Source organism: Bidens hawaiensis, unplaced genomic scaffold, assembly GCF_021521415.1.
Source record: "Bidens hawaiensis isolate Kalapana, Puna unplaced genomic scaffold, B.hawaiensis_p1.1 tig00001511_1, whole genome shotgun sequence".
Lineage (NCBI taxonomy): Eukaryota > Viridiplantae > Streptophyta > Magnoliopsida > Asterales > Asteraceae > Bidens > Bidens hawaiensis.
This window is the reverse complement of record NW_027491085.1, coordinates 3,321,870-3,343,813: the sequence shown is the minus strand read 5'-3', so window position 1 is coordinate 3,343,813 and position 21,944 is coordinate 3,321,870. Positions and strand designations below refer to the sequence as shown.

General features: G+C 38.0%; 1 pseudogene; it reads right to left on the bottom strand.

Annotated features, from left to right (window-relative positions):
- Nucleotides 1-146: 146 nt before the first annotated feature.
- LOC143581975 (cuscuta receptor 1-like) overlaps nucleotides 147-21,944 on the bottom strand; it is a 33,171-nt pseudogene continuing 11,373 nt past the window's right edge.

Genomic DNA, 21,944 nt, shown 5'->3' with positions numbered 1-21,944 from the left:
CTTGTAACTTAATTTCTAAAAAAACTGCCAAACTTCTTGATTTTAAATTGTTGGGATTTAATCTCTTGATGGTTATCGGTAGTTATTAGTCATTTGAAAGACCAATGTTAATATAGACCAGCGATTGAATCATAGTGGTCTATGTATTTTATATTATAATAGCAACATATTTTGTTGGTAAATTTCGATTTCATTTTCTCATGCATAAAGAGGACTGGAAAATATGTATAGATATTGTCTTCTAATACATTATCATTCATAAAACAAAGAGTCGAATATAAATACATATGAATGCAAGTTTCGTGTTTATTCTTTCACACTGTTATACAAGTTCTACTTAGTGAACAGCCTAATAGACTTTCTTGCTAAATCATAAAGGAAGAAATAGCATGTATACATACATTCTTCAACCAAGTATAACCACCTTCTACGCCAGTAAGGATTGATGTAAAGAAGCGCTGCAAATCCCAACATGAACACAAACCATGTTGAACCACAACTTCCATAGAATGATGTCTTGTCCATATCAAACCATTTATCATCTCCTTCTTCTTCATTTGAAGGACGAGTCGCGTTTGATTCAGTGGTGCATTTATTCTCCAAAGGTAGTCCACAAAGAAGTGGATTCCCTTCGTAGCTCTCCTTGGTAAAGGTTGCGAATTGTGCTTTCCACTCTGGGAGTAACCCTGATAGATTGTTGTAAGAGACATTGAAAACAGCTAAATACTTCAGTTGAATTAGTTCTGACGGAACTTTGCCTGTCAAACCATTAAAAGAAAGGTCCAAGCTCTCTATCTCTGTGAGATTTGATAAGTTCACCGGAATAGGTCCAGTCAACTTATTGTGAGACAAATTTAAATCCAGAATATGGGTTAACATGCCTAGTTCCTGTGGGATTTCACCAGTGAGTTTGTTACATGATAAGTCCAATCCCGACATGTAATCAAGGATCTTACCTTTGTAGATTTGAGAGTTTCGTTTTGTTGTAAACTGAGCTTCATCTGGAGTGTAAACTCGAAATGAGTATCTAATATGATAAGAATGGCGTATTGCAGTCCCATATACATAGAAGCCAAATGAAACTTCACTACCGATATTTACTTGTGTGAAAGCAAGCTCTTTAGTACTGTTAAATTGTAGGCATCTAGGTATTAAACCCGAAAGGGAGTTACTAGATAAATCGATGAAATTCACTTCTTTTAAATTGCACAACTGCTTCGGAATAGGACCACTAAAGTTATTGTTTCCTAAAGGTAGATTCCGTAAATTGGATAGGTCACCAAGAAATTTAGGAATTCTACCTTCTAAGTTGTTGTGGGCAATGTCTAAAGTCAAAGCTTCAGTCAAATTACGAAAGGCATTGGGTATCGATCCCGTGAATCTATTTGAGCTCAAATGAAGATGTTGCATACTTTCCATATTTAGGCAAGATGGAATGGACCCTGTGAAAAAATTACGTGAGATATCAAGAAACGAGAAAGGAGCTTTTCCACAAGGAAAATGCCCTTCTAGGTTGTTACTTCTCGCAAGAAATTCAACTCCAACTCCATATCCGCCATAGAAGTTGCTTATCCAACTAGGGACGGTACCTGTAAACATGTTATAGCTAATATCCAACACATTTGGACAAGCTTCTATGGAGTTATTTCCAATATTTCCTGTGAAATAATTGTTATCTAAGTAAATGACATGGATAGAACCCAATATGCTTAAGTTTCCTGAAAGTATCTCTCCACACAGTGTGTTCTTTGATAGTATTATTACCCCTAATCTAGAGAGGTTTGTAAACAATCCCGTTGGTACCTCTCCCGAGAATTTATTATCAGATAAATCCAGTTGCTGTAATTTAAACAATTCACCTAGTGAAGGCGGGATAAGACCGGTTAAAGCATTGCTTGAAAGATTTAAATATTTAATATATGGAATGAACTTTTGTATTTCTTGAGGGATAATACCGGTCATGTGATTTCTAGACATGTCCAAAAACCATGTATTAGCATTCAAATATTCCATACGTATAACACCCTTAAATGTGTTGTTCCTTAGTTTGAGAACTTCAAGCTTTGTATTATATTTAAGCAACCAATTTGGAAACTGTCCACCCATGGAATTATGAGACATGTCTAGTACCTGTAACTTGTACTGGTGAAGTAGAAAACTAGGAACAACTCTTCCTTTAAACTTATTGATAACACAATTAGATAGCACAAGCCTCTTCAACTGGAACTTTGGAATCCAACCTATAGGCTCTTCCGTCTCCACTATAAGTTTGTCATTGTCCATTTCATTTTGAAAAATTTCAAGCTTTGTATGATTGGATAACGAACTGAACGATAGCATGTCTTCAAACTTGTTATGACCAAAATCAACGTACCGGAGAGACGTGAGATTAGCAATCAGAGATGACAGAACTGTTCCTGTGAAATGATTTGATGAAATATCAAGCAACTGAAGTGATGATAGACACTTGAAACATTGAGGCAGATTTCCATGGAACATGTTTCCTCTAAGATCCAGCTCATGGAGGTTCTTTGACTCACATAACCCTGCTAAAATAAAAAATATATATATGGTTCATCGTTAATTATTTTAGTGCAACAGTTTTGCTTTAGAAGCTTACCATTATCATCCAATGATCCACTTAGCTCATTGCCAGAGAATGAGACAAGTTCAAAAGAAGATAATGACTTAATTGTTGATGGGATGCTTCCAACAAAATAATTGCGAGACAAGTCTAAGACCTTGAGACGGTGCAAAGAAGCCAAAGCTACATGGAAGAGAGAGAATTTGTTATGAATAATGTATTACTAATAACATTATGCGGTGAGAACTTACCAACATATATCTATATATAATCTATATTATTTAATAAATAAAGCTTTATAATATTTTCTAATACCATATGTCATCAGTAACTATATATATCCTTACAAAATTTTCTCTCCTCTCTCTCATATTAATTACATTTCTCTTTTCAATATTTCATTTTTAATTTTTAATATTTCATCCCAATTTAAAAGAATTAATACCATCATAAATATGTTAATTTGTTTAATATAAAATATATTGCATTAATTATTAATATTAGATTTTTATAAGTAACCAATACGAAACGAGTGGGTTTCTTTAACCGGTTAAAGTATCAAACATTGTTCATGTCAAAACAATTTAAGATTAGAATGAGTTTTGGTCCACGAGTTAGTTTAAAAAAGTAGTCATTCACAACTAAGTTTTGATATAGAAAATAACAAATAAATAATTTATGATTTATGAATTTACTAACAACTTTTTATTTCCAAATTGCGTAATGTGTAATTATTTTATCGTATAATATATCTTTATATATGTGATACATTTTTTTTGTATTTCACATTATGTTATTATTTAAAAAAAATTACTTATTCTAGCTCGTGTGCTACACGGGTAAGTAACCTAGTCTATAATATATATAATTGAAAGCTTTAAAAGCTCTCTAGTTGCTCCGTACATTCTCTCAAGCTACCAGATTGCATTATTTGTAAATGTCGGCCTCTCATGCATTTGACCCGAATTCACGGGTATGAGTCTCACCAAACCCAGATATTCCTTAAACGGGTTATAACATCTCATTAAATTAAAATTTAATCTCACCAAACATTTGATATGAAAATCATATAAAATAGAGAGATATTGAAAACTAATATATAATTTCTTTAAAAAATATTTATGTTCACTTTTGAATGAGACATTAAATGCTACTTAATGTTTAATATTTATTCATTTATGTTAATTTGTTATAATTTGAATATTGTTTTGTGAAACGTTTTCTTTAAGTTAAACTTAATAGAAAAATAATCACTAATGTAACTAAATCAATATAGAGACATTATATTAGGGTTTGATATATAATGAAAAGAGTTATATAAATAATTGAGATGCTATAACCTGTTTAAAGGCTATCCGGCTTTGGTGGGACCAACGATCTGTTTATTTTTTAAAATTAATAAGATGTTATAACCCCTTTAAAGGCTATCTCAGTTATATGGGTTTGGTGAGATTAAATTTTAACTTAATGAGATGTTATAACCCGTTTAAGGGTTATCCGGGCTTAGTGAGACCCATACCCGTCAAAGCGGGTTAAACACATGAAAAGCCTTCATTAGAGATGTTATGGCTCGTTTAAGAGCTATTCGGGTTTGGTGAGGCCCATTATCCGTCAAGACGGGTCAAACGTATGAAAAGCTTCCATCTACAAATCAAGCAATCTGGTGGCTTTAGAGGGCGTTGATCGATATATGATTTTTTTAGACATTTATATATATGAAATGGGAAACCGAATATGATGTTGTTGTACATCTAGGCATAGATACAGAACACCTCAAAGCTAGGTCATTATATATATAAATAAAGATCAAATTTTGATGCCACAACTTCTTTTAAAAAACCCATTGTTTTAGTATTTAGAAATTTAGTTTCATCTTTTAAACAAGTTTATTGGTCATGGTGAGTTGGCTCAAGTGTGTTTGGCTAAGTTCTTGGTGGATATGTTGCCCCTTTCAATATAGATTTTCTTCAATTTTTTTAAGTATAATAATATGAGGAAATTGAGTTTTAGATTTAGTTTCGGTATCGCAACGAATTTAAGCGATGCCAACTAAAAATGCAACGCTTCGTTGCCGCAACACCCGTGTTATTGTTTATTTAGTTTCGGTACCGTAACAAACCTAGCCAATAACGAAACTATTTTTTATGTTTACTTCTGGTACGATAACGAACCTAATCGTTACCAACCCAATGTATATTGACTCGCCGCTGCAACACCCGTGTTTGTTTTTTTTTAAATATGTCAATTTTTCGAAACTGTTTTTTGGGTTTAGTTCCAGTGTTGTGGCGAACCTATAGATGCCGACCGAATTTTCGTCACAACTCCTGTAATTTGCCAACCGAATAAACGTCGTTTTACTTATATTATTTTGTGTGTCATAAGCTATACGTTTACTAATTTATTTTTCTATCAGATACCAACCGTATGTGTGTCGCTTTCATCATAAGTAGTACGCGTGCTGACACTATTTTGGGCGTTCACATAATTTTTTGATTTAGTGCAGGTGTCGTGACGAACTTAACCAATACCAACCGAATTTGGGTCAAGCCACCGCCGCAACGCGGTGGGTTTAAACCTAGTTTTGATTAAAATCCATCTAACATCTAAAACAAACTTAATCCTTTAATTTCGGTATTATTTCCATCAATTTCGTGAGTTTCTTTTCTTGTAAATGGATTTAATTACTTATGTCTATCAAAAAACAATTTTAAGTTCAAAAATAATTTGGTTCATTCAAAGTACAAACAACTGTGGCGCACTGGACGACGACAGCCACTTGCCTTCTCGAAATTCCGCCAGAGCTCTGACTATGCGGAATTCTCGGATAATTCAGGTTCAATTTTGGTTTTGAATTTGTTTGCACACCGTTCAGTTAACTTTAGTTATATGGTGCAAACCTCCGTCTTCTGTTTTTCGCTTATTTATATGGAGAAAATTTCACCCAGTTAACCAACATATTCCAGAAGAGCTATTCAGTTCTTTTCTCCTCTAAAGTAGTTCAACTTTTAGGTGTTTCAGTCTTACTTAACTTTTTATAAACGTTCTATAAATTAAAAATTAAGTGAGATGAATGGAACAATTAATTGTCAATCTTGGTGGTTAACAAATGATTTTTTTTTATTCAACATATTTAGTGGTCACCCTCTCAAACAACTAATCAGTTCGTTAACCACTTGTGCTGTGCATAACGAATTCCCCCAAATACCCAATTTAAAAGAAAATTAAAGAAAATGAAAAAGTGTGATTACCTTCCATCGGTATTGTTCCATTGAATTGGTTATAACTCAAAATGAGGACTTCCAAGTAAGGCATATTGGGCACTTCTGAAAACATTAGCCAATTCAATAAATAAATTAGAAAAGAAATAAGCTCTTATATATGATAAACGAATGGACCCCACCCAAGGTGAGCTTGCCTTGGTGGGTGATTTACACCATAATAACACACACATACAATATATACATAAGTTCCTATTTATAGTCTAACACTATCTTCTAGAAGCCTTATCCCCAATTGAAGCTAAACCCGCGCACCGACGTTCTTGTTTCATGTCCGGCATTCTCGATCACAATAATTATTTACTTGACCGTAAACATATAACGGGTTTCGTAGTTTGATATCGCAAGCCACATTTTTGGCTTACAATCACCCCATTGACTTATGATATCAATATATTGTCAAACCGTCTCGCATTTTCGCAACTCACCCGATAAACCAAAACCTCTTTGATCACCCACTTAAGGTATGACCCCACCTAATTCATTCATGAAGACGTTCTCGCTTCTTTATCCATCTCGGATATTCAACCAATATAGGTTAAGAAGAGCTCGACGAAATATCGGGGACGATGATCAAATGACAAAGCTTATTATTTTCTCATTTAACGCCTTAAAAAATATAGAAATAATACGCTTTGAACATGGCCCAACAATGACGAAAACCATATCAAATTTTACTTTCTTAAGATTGATCAACACGAAGAACAATGACATACTCGGCTTGAACCGGCTCCATAAGACATAGACAAAGTAGAAAAATCAAGTGGGCTTACCAACCATTTGTAAGCCCATACCCAGCTCATGCAGTCCTAAAAAAGCCCAATCATTTAATAAAGAACATAATGACATAAACCCTAGTTGCTCTCAGCCGCCATCATCACCTACCACCGTTGACCGGCCACCTCTGTCGGAAAACACCCACCGGAGTCCACCGTCTCTGGCCATTTGCCGGAGAATCGTTCTCCGACCAGAAGCCTTAGGGTCACCGGCCACCAAGGCAACCCCTGATCACCATCACCGGAAAAACGTATTCCGGCCACCACGTCCATCTTATCACACCAAATTTCCGGAGCTTGCCGGAATTCGATTCGAATCGAACATTGAGAATTCGATTCAATTCGAACTAAATTCGAATCGATTTGTTTCATAAAGTCGAATCGATTGATTACGGCTTTTGCCTAACAAAAAACGATTTGCCGGAAAAACGAAATCTTCCATCACCCTCCAAACGTCGCCACCTTCACCTTCATTCACCAGGACATACACCAACGCCAATAATCTTGACAGGTACCACCGGAAACAGGTTTCGCCGGAAAGCCTCGCTTGTCGCCGTTCATAATCACCAACAGAAGCTACCCAAACCACTATATATCGACAACCGTCAGTCGTCACCGGCCTCCCATTTTTCCCGTAGGAAAACCGCAAATTGAATTAGATTCAGGTTGTGTTTCAACAACGCGAAACCCCCAACAACCGTCCTAGATTGTGTAACTGATATGTACCGGGTCGGGCAAACGGGTCAGCATGCATGGGTGTTGGGTCGTTAACTGTCAAGTTATTGTTTGTTTTGTTATTTGAATTAAGTGTGAGATAATAATGGGTGTAGTGGGGGATGCTCCCTATCCCATGTTTGTTTAATTTGCTTCTCATGTTATCAGTATAATTAGTTTTGTTTGTTGCATGTATTTACTTATTTAATGGGCTTTCTTCCATTATTAATGCAAGCAGAAATATTAAGTTGTGTAGTTGCTCTATTCGTACCTCCTTAATTTCTTGGCCATTTGAAATTCCAATCTATCCACATCAGTAACTTCAGATCTAAACAAATATTATCCAAGTGGACAATACAAACTGAAACTTTATCCAAAAAACCCCCCTCCAAACGGACAAGATCTGAGTGAAACGAACCAAATTCAAAACGAGCAATAACACTAAGAATACACCTTTTAAAACCGGCTACGAATCCAGATCTGCAAACAAGGCAACTTTATTTTCTCAAATTTATTTCCAAGAACTTCAAACTTTATTTTTAAAAACTTCAAACTTTATTTTCAACAACTTTAACGGGTCTTTAACGTCTCGGTTCGGGTAATCGCGATATTAGAACCCGAATATCAAGATTAAAATTGAATCAGTTAATTCGACATGTTCTGATACCAAGTGTAGGTCCAGAAACCGGATCCGACAAACGAACATATTTGTTCTTGATAAACGTTCGAGACAGGTGCGGTAAATCAAACGACTAAACAAATAATATAAAGACAATATAGATTAGGAACGATCTCGTCATTAGATAAAAGATTTATATATGATAACTGAACCGACCCCACCGAAGGTGAGCTCGCCTTAGGTGGGTGATTTACACCATAATAGCACACACATACAATAAATACTAAGGTCATATTTATAGCCTAACATTATCTTCTAGAAGCCTTATCCCCATTGAAGTTAAACGCGCGCACCGTAAAGTGACGAACACAACCATAGTGTTTGTTTTCCACGAATCACATTCGTTATTAAGAAATCCGAGCAAGAAAGTGCCGAGCCTTTGAGTTCAGTTCAGAGAAATTTGATGGAAGATTAATCTGTCGAATCTGACGGTAAAAAGTGTTAAACCGTCGGATCCAACGGTTTCATTAGATGTTTCCCGGATCCATCGAAGATTCTCCTAATCAGTCGGATCTGATGGAACACTTCCATAGATGGTGAATTCTTGTTGGTTGCATTAATCCGTTGGATGGGATGTTGTTTACGTCTGGTTGGAATGACTAGTTTGGGAATTTCTTTAAAAGTATGGCTGAAATTGATAATAAGTAGTCAAAAATGGCTATTTTGATCATTTTCTATTTTAAAATAGGCTCTCTATCTTTTTATGTTGTCAAGCCTTTTTTTTTTTTTTGTCTTAGGCTAAACGTACGCCCTCGTGTACTTGTCATACCACTCCCTTAGACTTTCAATTCCTTCAATAATTTTATTTTGTATATTACCACCAACATTGATTATTTTTTGTAAAGCTTTTTTTTTATTTTCTCGCCTTTTGTATTTATTATTCTTTATCATAATAATCATAATATTTATTATCATTATAAAATATATTTTTAAGAAATAATGATATAAATCTCTTTATAAAAACAATAAAACGATTTTTATATTTTTATCTTATTATATGTCGTCCATCCGACAAAAAAAATCCTTTGAATATATTTTGTTAGGTTCAGGCGTATAAGATTATTGTCCTATCATAAATGAACCAACTTGTTGATCAAGTCGATGTTGTTTAATCTCTTTATTGATTAAAAACAATACGATTTCTTTAAAAAAATGTAAGCTGTCTCAACAAATTATTAAAAAAATACTCTAAAGTATTAAAACACTTATAAAAACTGTTTTTTTTTTCTTGTTAGATAAACAAAAAAAAATTTCATTAAAAAAACATTTTTTTATAATATCAATTTAAAGAATATAAAAAACTTTTTAAAATAATAATGATAATAAAAGATAACAAAGTGGTCAAGGAAAATAAAAAATGTTTATATCATACTAATGAAAAACTTGAGGGAGTGGGTACGTTTTGTAAAAAAGAAGGGGATGGGGGTACGTTTAGCAGCACTCTTCTTCTTCTTGTACTAAACGAAACGAACCGAATGGTCCGAACAAGGTCTTATTCTTTTCATACTTTAAGCTTTTATTGGATAAACGATAGCTAACTAAACAAATTTATTGTTCTTGTTTGTTCATTAGGGAAATCAACTTATTTGTTGTAACATCCCCGAAATTTCGGTTCATATTTTTCAACTTAGCAAAGATGAGGGACTTAAAATTTCCCCAAAATAAGTAATGAGAAATATATAATATGAAGATAGAAGCATCCCATATTAAGAAAATAAGAAAGTTCATCCCACATGGAATAAAAGAAGAAAGTGAAAACATTTCATATGAGTATAAATAGGAGAGCGAAATTCATCTCACATGGAAAGATCACAAAACTTGGAAACTCTTTATAAGAAAACGAGTTCCCATAATAATATTCGTATATGCTAATATGCACCTAGTGGTCCTAGCGGAGGGTGCGATGAGCACGAGCATGGGCTCGGGCGATGGGCGCAATGTGGTTCTTTGATGGTGCACTTTGCACTTTGCATCGCCGCAAGCTGCTTTAGTATTTTTTTAAAAATGGAAGCAAGACCAAGACGTGACAAAGGACTAAAAAACAAAGTTATACTTTCTAACCCGTCTCAATATGCGATGGATCAAAAACCAGCTCATCGTGTTACGCGATGGAGCTTCACAGAACCCAAGACTTTGGCCAGTGTCGCGATACGTGATGAACCCAGCCAGCCTCCACGGCGAAGTGACGCTTGTCTACCACGTGTCTCTGTTTATATTACTCATCGCGATACGCAATGACCCTTCAGAAAGGCCATCGCGATACGCGATGGGATCCAAAATCAACTTATAAATAAGGGTCTCATGGCATGTTCATTTCACACACCAAACACACTCACTTTCACACACACTACCTCGGGAAGCGTGCAAAGTCTTGAAGTACGTGTCAAGCTCCGAAGTTCCAACGGTTTAAGCTTTAGTAAGCAATATAGAGTAGAAGTGTTGCTCAATCAGTGTTAGGCGCCTAACTCCGAATACCCGTGTGAGGTATGGATTCCGCTTAATTTATTATTTTTTTATTATTATAATAGCTTAGACCCGAACCTTGATTTTAATTTAGCATAATATAACTTTTCATAAGAAGAGGTTATAGTCAAATTAATGTTTTTTCTTGATTAAGAAACGTAAGCTTTTATACAATGGGTATAATTAAAATAATATTTCTTAATGAATAAGAAATATAAAATTTATATACAAAATTTATAGTTAAAGTAATGTTTTTTTCTTGAAGAAGAAACTCAGTATAGATGTTTCTTCCTGAACAAGAAATGTAGCATATAATAGGTAAACAAACAAAAGGACTAAAAGTCAAAATGTTTTATACAAACAATTAAATTGTCACGGTTAAAGCTATACATACCAAACTAAAGGTCTGAAGCTAGATCGTTGATCTAGATATGTATACAAAGTTTATTCTCGTACTATAGGTCCGAGGTAACAATCAGAAGCATAAATTAGTAACAGAAATCATTATCAGAAAATGATTATAAACAGAAAAGGTGAATACACTCTAAACTTTTACAAACTCTTTAAGAGACATAATGTTTTCATAGGATCTACGAATACTTAAAACCTCGTGTTACAATAATAAGAAACGAGCACTCTGATTAAAAATATGCATGTGTCTGGATCCATTCATGCATGGTGACTCGGATCTCCCCGAGGTCATGCATATCATCAACATGTCTATGGAAGTCTACATGACTGTTCAGAGAAATGAGACTGTGTATATGATTAATTGTACATGTACTTAAGGTAATTTTATTCAAATTAATTTGGGTGCCTAATGAGTAGTCACAAAGGTATTATTGTTGATTTCACAATGGTATTGAAAATATTTTACAACAGAGTTAGCGTCATTCACCAGCTGTGTGCTGACGTATTTTCCAACCCATTAGATGCTATCTGGTGCATCAGATATTTTATTTCAAGAATATTATAAAGAATCATATTTTTATAACATGGGTATTTGAATTATCAAATAGGTATTTAATCCAAAGTTTTCAATATAATAATATTTTATTTAAAGACTTCCGCAAAAATAAACCTACATCTCTGATATGTTTACAAACCAAATAGTAACTAACGGGTGTTACACCTAGGCCATAAGTCGGGGTGTGACATTTGTGAATGGCTCATGAACATAATCAAGCGAACATGACCCATGTTCGTATTCGTTCATTTAGTTAATAAAACGAAAATTTTTTGTTCATAATTATTCATTTATTAAAAGAACAAATGTAAAAGAATTTCCCAAAGAACTGTTTCTCCAAACATTCAGATTCGTTTATAGCACCACATGCAATAGCATTTAAAAGCACAATGGATAAAACTTACCTTTGAATGTAAGTGATTCAAGGCCACAAGAGGTAAAGTCAAGTGTCTTTAACTCTCTCAAGGAAGAAATTTATGCACATGTAAGACTATTCTCATTAGCGAACTCATGGTGGGTGATCCCACTATTTGACGAAAAAAATAAATTAAAAAACCATAAAATAGACCAAACCGATAGGTAATGCAACCTTGTTTGCAACCCATTCTCAATCATTTACACTGTAACGCAACCCATTCTCAATCATTTACACTGTAACATGTCAAAAATACGTATGGTCTTTTTTTCAATTTCTTTTTTTTTTCTTTCATACTAATTAGTTTCAACTCTAATATTGATTTTTTCTATTAGCTTTTAATAAGTAAGTTTTTAAATAAAATGTGAACATAGCCTTGTTTAGTTTTTTTTTTATTTTTAAACACACGAATATAACATTTATTAAAAGTGGAGTTTGTTTAGAAAGATATATATCTTTTAACATAAAATAAATATTAATATATATAATTTTTTTTAAATTAGATATTTTGTTTATTTTTGAAATAAAATTTATATTCTTATATTTCTAGTCGCTTTTAATAAAATAAGAATAATTATAAATTATATTTACGTAATAAAAAATAGTACAAGTTGAGTTGATTACTAGGTAATGCTTGTGGAAAGTTTGGTTTGGTTGACTTAAGTAGGTGGAAGAGAAAAAAAATTAGTTTTATAATATAGATTGGGTTGGATTGCGTTATTAAACGGGATAGCCTAAAACCATGTGTAGTTGTTGGGCACTTCCTACACCCAAAGCGTCCCAAAGAACCGGGAAACACCGCCCCCCAAGGCAGTTTAGACGATTTTGAAAGGAGGAGAGCTTCCCACAAAGCGCATATGAGGTTTGGATGATGTCTGACTTGGTCCACCTAGTCGTTACCAACGGCTACTTTATAAGCAAAATCAATTATTTTTCTTATATAATCACCATATATTCTACAAAAGTCCCAAAATTTTTTAACACTCTCTACAAAGACTATAAAATTCTACAACAATCATCACAATTTTATATATTTTCTATTCAAAACGCAAAAAATGGATTCTCTCTCTTCCTCCGACATAATCAACCGATATTTACATAATAACGAGCACACAGCCGATGATGAGGCGGAGGAGGTAGTTACGATTTGCATTACGCTTGTAGAAAAGTATATGCAATCTATTTGTTCTCCTATTCGCTCGGTTTTGAGAAGAGAATATATTAAATGAGACCGTGAGGGAGTGAATGATCATTTGATAAAAGACTACTTCAATGACTCGTCGAGATACAAGAGCCTGAAGATTTTTAAACTTCGCTTTCAGATGTCTAAACATTTTTTTGCGCATTTTTGAAGATTTGGAGCATGAGTTTTAAGCAAAATGGGGACACACAAGGGCTGCTAGAATTCATAGATATCCATAAGTGTAAATCATTGTTACATATGCTCGCCTATAGAAGCATGACCAACATCAACGACGAGTGCTTAAAAATAGGGGGAAACGACACGAAACACCTTGGAGTATTTTTGCTTCAAGGTGGGTTGAGGCCAAGGCTTTACCCACGAATGATGCCCGAGTTGTAGTCCGATTTATTAAGAGTCTTTTTGCTTGTTTTGGTGTCCCGAAAGCCTTTATTAGTGATCTAGCTACTCACTTCTGCAATGCGCAGATGGAGAAGGCGTTGCAGCCTTTATTAGAGTTAACCTTAATTCTGGATGGTTAAGAGTCTACCTCTTAACTATTCAGACTTAAGGATACTTCATAGTCATTAAGAGGGTATGAATCATTAAGAGGTTGTCTTTTAATAACCATTAAGAGGCTATCAAACTGCCCCTTACTTTCAGGAATTAAAGATCTAACTCAAGTGTTCTTTAAGTTTTGACTTTAAAAAGTTAACCGAGAGTCTTAAGCTTCAATCATATCATTTTTTTCATCATTATTCAAGTAATTTTGTATTTTTATTAATGGTTATCAAACCTTGAATGAAAACCCTCATCCAATTTCAATGGATTTGGGGGATCTCATGTTCAATTGAAACAATTTTAATTTATGATTTATGTTAAGAACAAATTTAAGGCTTTTCAATTACATTATGAATTGACCCAAATTAGACTCTGACTTTCCAATTGTGACATCTGCCCCGATCCGACCCGACCCAGGTACCCGTTTCTCTTACCCGAACTCTTTCTTTTATGATTTAATATTTATTTATACTTATATTTTACTTTTAATAATAATAATATACTTTCCTTCCCGCCTCTTTCTCTCTCTTTCTTTCCGCCGTTCCGTCCCTCTCCTTCTCTCTTTCCGCCTTCTTTTCCCTCTTGTCGCCGTCCCGCCCTTACGCCTTGTTTCCCTCTTTCTTCTAACTCTTTGCTTGTCCTTTGGTTCTTCCCGCCTAAGGTTGTCTGCGCAGCTCCACGCGCCAGACCCCTTACAAGGAATCCTGCGTGAAGACCACCTGTTTCAGCGATACGCGAGACGAACTCTTCTCGCAGCGCGTTAAGAATTGTAATTCTTCTCGCAGTGCGCGAAGGACGGGAGTTCTTCCCGCGACGCGCTAAGGATTTGTAGTTCTTCTCGCAGCGCGCTAAGAATCGTAGTTCATCCCTCGACGCGCGAAGAATTATAGTTCTTCCCGCGGCGCGCTAGGAATTTTAGTTCCTCCCGCGGCGCGCTAAGAAATGTGACTCTTCCCGCGGCGCGCTTAGAAATGGTAGTTCTTTCCGCGACGCGTTAAGGTTAGTTCTGTCTGCCTTCGCGCTCGCGCTCTCTTGACTTTCTGTGTCAGCCTTCTCGCGTTAAACCCTTTGAGTTTTCTTCTGTTTAATCTAGCCGTTGCTTTTGAGTTGTCTTATCTTTTGAGCTGTTGACCTAATCTGCTTTATGTCTGAAAAGTTACTTTCGGCGCAGCATGCGCACCAACCCCATTGGTTGACAGATAAAGTGACTGACATAATCTTTTGAGATCTGCTTTTGCCATGCTTGACCTGTACCTTTATCTACCCGCCCATGCTTTTTTTTACTGTTCCCTGACAGCTTTATCTTGCCTCTGCAGCTGCCATATCTTTCCATATCTTTTGCTTTTGGATTCTTATGCTTTTTGATATCTTTTGCTTGATCCTGTTAAAGATCCTTTCCCCTTTTCTAGGGATTATGTCTCCTAGGGTTTTCCTATAAATAATAATAATATTTTCATTACACTACACACACAAAACACTTAATCTCTCCTGTTCTCTTGCTCCTTGCTCTCTCTGCCGTCTCCCTCTCTGCCTCCGTCTTCCTCCCTGTTCTGCCCTGCTTTTCCGGTAATATATATTATATATAATAATTTGCTTATTAATTATGCTAACTTATAATCAAGACTTAAAACAAATCATTAAAACAATAATCTTATTTATAGGTTAACTTGTGCTTGTTTAAAGTTGGTTCTTGCTTTATCTTACACCGCATTGTTTATCATGTGAGTAATCTCATACCTAATCCATTTTTGCTTTTAATGTTTTGGGATGTTCATGTGTTCATACAAACTTAGAGTCTTAAACTTGTTTATGAACTTTAGTCGCGCAGTATCCCATGTGTTGAGGACGTAGACTTGGCTGTTTATTTGTATGTGTGGATCATTAACCGTCTTGTCGGTCTATTCCGCAGTTTTCATGGTACCATTAGATGAACACGGGAGAACTATCGTTTATGATTTTCTCTTTTGTTTACACATGCACAGTTAGTCTTGTTTGTGAGCTCAATTGTGAGCACTGGCAGTCTTATGAATCTTAGAGTTGGTCCCGATCAGATTACACCCTTGTTGAAAACCAGACATACACATGTTGCGCGCAGATTTTATTGTTATCTATGTATCGTATTAAACTTGATTTCTCACCAACACGCAAGTGTTTGACGTTTATTTTAACACATGTTCAGGGTTGCAGTAGCTGTTTTGGAGCTTGTGGACACATAGGAAGTTTTCTTTATTTTGGACCTAGATTAAAATGTATCAAGACAAGTTATTGCTGTTCGAATATTATGATTTATAATATATTGATTTATGATGATTTATGTTATCTTACCATTACCCTGCGCGTGCGCGAATGAATGTATTTATTAAATATTGACACCCAATAGTGTCACGAGTAATGAAACAATATGTGGCGCCCCGATGTATAATCCGCCTTTGGTCGGGGTGTTACAGATTGGTATCAGAGCTCGTTGACTTTAGGATAGGTGGTTAGACGTAACGGCCTAGAATACCTAAGAGTCCCTTCTCGCGCATGAGAGAAATCTCATGTTTGCGCGCTTATTGTTAATTACTCGTTATTTGTGAATATGCTCGCGCTTGCGCAGTATATGATTTTATGTTTTATTTCGCGATATTTCGATTTTTGTTGAATTTCGATTTTTATTGATTTTACTTACATATTCGTTTGTGGGATTTGAAAATCCGAAAAGTCATGGTGATACATGAATAGTTGATTTTCAATTTCCATTTACGATTATGTTCTGAGGTTGGAGACTTGAAAAGTCATGGTGATACATGAATTGTCAACCTCCAATACTCATTTTCTTGTATATTTTATATTGAAGATTGGAAAGTCATGGTGATACATGAATCGTCAATCTCCAATACTCGTTTACTCGTATATTTTAAATTGGGAATTCGGAAAGTCATGGTGATACATGAATTGTCGATTTCTGATTCGAATTTGTTACCTTTATTAAGTCTGCAATTAGGGTCATTTATTTTACTTTAACTTTTGATAGCATCTAACTCCGTGAAACCAAGCTTTATAAGATTAAAACTTTGCGATAAAAACCAAGATATTAACTAAAATTAAAAACTTTTATAGAATGCCTCCGCTATCTCGCCGATTTCAGAGAAGAGAAGCCTCGCGCATGCGTAGACAGCAACGTTCCCAGGAAATGGCCGCCGCGATAGCCCAAGCTTTGAGCCAAAACAATACCAACACCTCTGGTTATAACATTAAGTCCTTTAACGCGGGTAACCCTCCAAAGTTCACAGGTCTTGAAGGAGCCACCGTGATGCTCCAGTGGCTTGAGAAAATAGAAAACACTTTCCTCCACACCCAATGCCCCTCAGACAGACGAACCCTATATGCTTCCAGTGTCCTGGAATCCAGAGCGCTTACATGGTGGAATGGAGTAGCTCATGCGCGTGGCGCAGAGGCTGCTTCTAGCATGACATGGGAGGAATTCAAGGAAATTCTTACGCGAGAATTCTGCCCTCCCAACGAAGTTAAGCGCCTGGAGGAAGAATTCTGGAACTTGAAGCAATACAGTGGCGAAGCGCGCGAGTACGCGACGCGCTTCCACGAGCTAAGCTTACTGGTCCCTCACCTTGTTACCCCTTCACGCCGAGCAATCGAGAAATTCCTTGGGGGTCTCCCCATGGAAATTCAAGATTCTGTATGGGCCAGAAACCCAGTTACCCTCTCTGACGCCATCGAGTTGGCCGCTGTGCTCAGCGACAACCATGTCAGAGCAGGAACCCTGTTCCTGCGGGGAACTGAGAAGACCAAACTCACCAAGACTGCCCCTGAACCAACAGAAACCAAACCAGAACCCTCAAACCGTAACAACCTCAAGCGCAGGCGCAAGGCCTATGCGCTTACCAACCCGCCCATTGCCCAGCAACCCGCTTACCAACCCCCAGTTTACGCGCCTAACCCTCTGTCAGCCTACCCAACACCTCCTGTAGTCCACAACTATGCCTTAACCAATCCCGCACTCCCTGCCCCGCCAACTAAGAAACCTTACACAGGAAATCAACCCTTTTGCCCAACCTGTAGATTTCACCACCCAACCCAAACCCCGTGTCGACTTTGCAACCGATGTGGCCGTACTGGTCACACTACTGAAAACTGTAGAGTCCTTCCCGCCAATCCAATTGCGCCAACACCACCAGTCTACCCGCAGAACCCACAATCAATCTACCAAAACCCACGACCCAGATCGTGCTTTAACTGCGGTGATCCCAGTCATTTCCGGAACGCGTGCCCAAGGCTACAAGTGCAAATCACACAAGCGAATCCGGTGAACCAGATTTCGAACCAAGTGACACGCGGGCGAGCTTTTAACATAACCGCGCACCAAGCGCAAGCGAATAATGACGTAGTTAATGGTACATTTTTGCTTAACGGATTTTATGCTTCTGTACTTTTTGATACTGGCGCCGATCGAAGTTTTATCTCTCGCGCCTTTGAGCAGAAGCTTGCGCGACCGCGCGATAACTTAAAAGAAGATTTTTCAGTTGAATTGGCTAATGGCGAAACTGTTTTAATTAACTCTGTGATTAAAGATTGCACGCTTAACCTTAACGAAAACGATTTTCTGATTGACCTCATCCCCATGCCTCTTGGAAGCTTTGATGTTATCATTGGTATGGACTGGCTCTCGCATAATCGCGCCGAAGTTATTTGCGCCAAGAAGATGATTCGCATACCTCGAGAAAATGGTGATCTTCATATTTACGGCGAAAAACCCTCCCGCGGTCTTAAACTTATGTCTTGCGCCGAAGCCCAAAGACTCATGCGGAAGAAGTGTATTGCATTTCTAGCCCATGTGGTTAAACCTGCTGAAGAGAAGAAGCTTCGCGATATCCCTGTTGTGCGTGATTTTCCTGAAGTTTTTCCTGATGATCTTCCTGGTATCCCTCCCGCTCGTGAAGTCGAGTTTCGTGTTGATCTTGTCCCTGGTGCTTCCCCCGTAGCTAAATCTCCTTACCGTCTTGCACCCGCTGAGATGCAAGAATTGGCCAGCCAACTTCAAGAGTTGACTGCTAAAGGATTCATTCGCCCTAGCTCTTCGCCCTGGGGTGCTCCGGTGTTGTTCGTTAAAAAGAAAGATGGATCGTTTCGCATGTGTATTGATTACCGCGAGTTGAACAAACTCACCATTAAAAACCGGTATCCCTTACCGCGTATTGACGACCTCTTTGATCAACTCCAAGGTGCCTCCTGTTTCTCGAAGATCGATCTCCGTTCTGGTTATCATCAGTTGCGTATCCGCGATGAAGATGTTCCGAAGACTGCTTTTCGAACTCGTTATGGCCATTTTGAATTCTTGGTCATGTCCTTCGGTTTAACCAACGCACCCGCCGTTTTCATGGATCTAATGAATCGGGTGTGTAGGCCCTTCCTGGATAAATTCGTGATCGTGTTTATCGATGATGTTCTGGTGTATTCTAAGACCAAGGCCGAGCATGAGCAACATCTCCGATTGGTATTGCAAAAGCTTAGAGCTGAGCAGCTCTTTGCCAAGCTCTCCAAGTGTGAATTTTGGTCGGATGAAGTACAGTTTCTTGGTCATGTTGTTAACAAGATGGGTATTCATGTCGACCCATCCAAGATTGAAGCAATCAAGAACTGGATTACGCCATCCTCTCCTTCTGAGATCCGTTCCTTTCTGGGCTTAGCTGGTTATTACCGGCGTTTCATTTCGAACTTCTCAAAGATCGCTTTGCCTTTAACAGCTCTAACGCACAAAGGTAAACCGTATATTTGGGGCTCGAAGCAAGAAGAAGCCTTTCTAACGCTCAAGCGTTTGTTGTGTGAAGCTCCTGTTCTTGCGTTACCTGAGGGTAATGATGATTTTGTCGTGTATTGCGATGCATCCAACCAAGGTCTCGGTTGTGTTCTTATGCAACGAGGCAAGGTTATCGCTTACGCATCAAGGCAACTTAAGGTTCATGAAAAGAATTATACAACTCACGACCTCGAACTTGGTGCAGTCGTATTTGCCTTGAAGATCTGGAGACACTACCTTTATGGTACTAAGTGTATCCTCTTCACTGACCATAAAAGCCTTCAGCATATCTTTGATCAGAAGGAACTCAACATGAGGCAACGCCGATGGAACGAACTCATCAGCGATTACGATTGTGAGATCCGGTATCATCCTGGTAAGGCTAATGTGGTAGCCGATGCGCTCAGCCGAAAACCCTGCCAACTTAACTGTATCTTGCCGCGCACGCATCTTCACTTTGCGCCGATCCAAAGCAACCTTGAATCGCGTATTCGTGACGCGCAGCGCGCATCCATCAGTAATGGTAACCTTCGCGCAGAGTTAGCGTGTGGCGCGGAAGCGCATTTTGTCCCTAATCTGAGTGGAATTCTCTGCTATCTCAATCGCATCTGGATTCCCTTTGATGAGAATCTTCGCGCTGATATCCTGAGTGAAGCGCACAAATCTCGATATTCTATTCATCCCGGCGCTGATAAGATGTACAAGGATTTGCGCATAACTTATTGGTGGCCCGGTATGAAGAAGGATATTGCTGTGTTCGTAGCTAAATGTCTGACTTGTTCTAAAGTAAAAGCTGAACACCAACGCCCATCTGGTTTGCTCGAACAACCAGAAATTCCTACGTGGAAATGGGAAAGTATAGCGATGGACTTTATTACCAAGTTACCTTTGACAGCAAGCAAACATGATAGCATTTGGGTAATAGTAGATCGTTTGACTAAGTCTGCTCACTTCCTGCCCATTCGTGAAAACTACCGTGTTGAGCAACTCGCGCAGCTTTATGTCAAGGAAATTGTCTGCCGCCATGGTACTCCTTTGAGCATCATATCCGATCGCGATGGCCGTTTTATATCTCGCTTTTGGAAATCTCTCCAATCTGCGCTAGGAACTCGCTTGGACATGAGTACGGCATATCATCCTCAGACTGACGGTCAGTCTGAGCGAACTATTCAAACTCTTGAGGATATGCTCCGATCTTGTGTTCTTGATTTTGGAGGTAATTGGGATTCGCACCTACCTTTGATCGAGTTCTCTTATAATAACAGCTATCATTCCAGTATTGGTATGGCCCCATTTGAAGCACTTTACGGTCGTAAGTGCCGCTCCCCGATTTGTTGGAGCGAGGTGGGAGAAGCTCAAATCACAGGACCCGAACTTGTTCAAGAGACAACCGATAAAATCGCCAAGATCCGTGATCATCTGCTGACTGCTAGAAGCCGACAGAAGAGTTACGCAGATCGCAGACGAAAGCCTCTCGAATTTCAAGTTGGTGATCTTGTTCTCCTCAAAGTGTCGCCCTGGAAGGGTGTTGTCCGCTTTGGGAAGAAAGGTAAGCTTGCTCCTCGTTATGTTGGTCCATTCAAGATCCTCGCGCGTGTGGGAAAAGTTGCCTACAGACTTGACCTGCCGCCCGCGCTCAGTAATGTGCATCCAACGTTCCATGTATCCAATCTCAAGAAGTGTTTAGCTAACGAGAACCTTCACATTCCACTTGATGAAGTTCAAGTTGATGAAACTATGCATTTCGTTGAGAAGCCTGTTGAGATTATGGATCGCGAGGTAAAGCAAACCAAGCGCAGTCGTATCCCTATCGTGAAAGTTCATTGGGAGTCCAAGCGCGGAGCCGAGTTTACATGGGAAAGGGAAGATCAAATGAAGATCAAGTACCCGCACCTGTTCTCTGCGCAACCTACTTCGAGATAAATTTCGGGACGAAATTTCTTAAAGTAGGGGAGACTGTGACATCTGCCCCGATCCGACCCGACCCAGGTACCCGTTTCTCTTACCCGAACTCTTTCTTTTATGATTTAATATTTATTTATACTTATATTTTACTTTTAATAATAATAATATACTTTCCTTCCCGCCTCTTTCTCTCTCTTTCTTTCCGCCGTTCCGTCCCTCTCCTTCTCTCTTTCCGCCTTCTTTTCCCTCTTGTCGCCGTCCCGCCCTTACGCCTTGTTTCCCTCTTTCTTCTAACTCTTTGCTTGTCCTTTGGTTCTTCCCGCCTAAGGTTGTCTGCGCAGCTCCACGCGCCAGACCCCTTACAAGGAATCCTGCGTGAAGACCACCTGTTTCAGCGATACGCGAGACGAACTCTTCTCGCAGCGCGTTAAGAATTGTAATTCTTCTCGCAGTGCGCGAAGGACGGGAGTTCTTCCCGCGACGCGCTAAGGATTTGTAGTTCTTCTCGCAGCGCGCTAAGAATCGTAGTTCATCCCTCGACGCGCGAAGAATTATAGTTCTTCCCGCGGCGCGCTAGGAATTTTAGTTCCTCCCGCGGCGCGCTAAGAAATGTGACTCTTCCCGC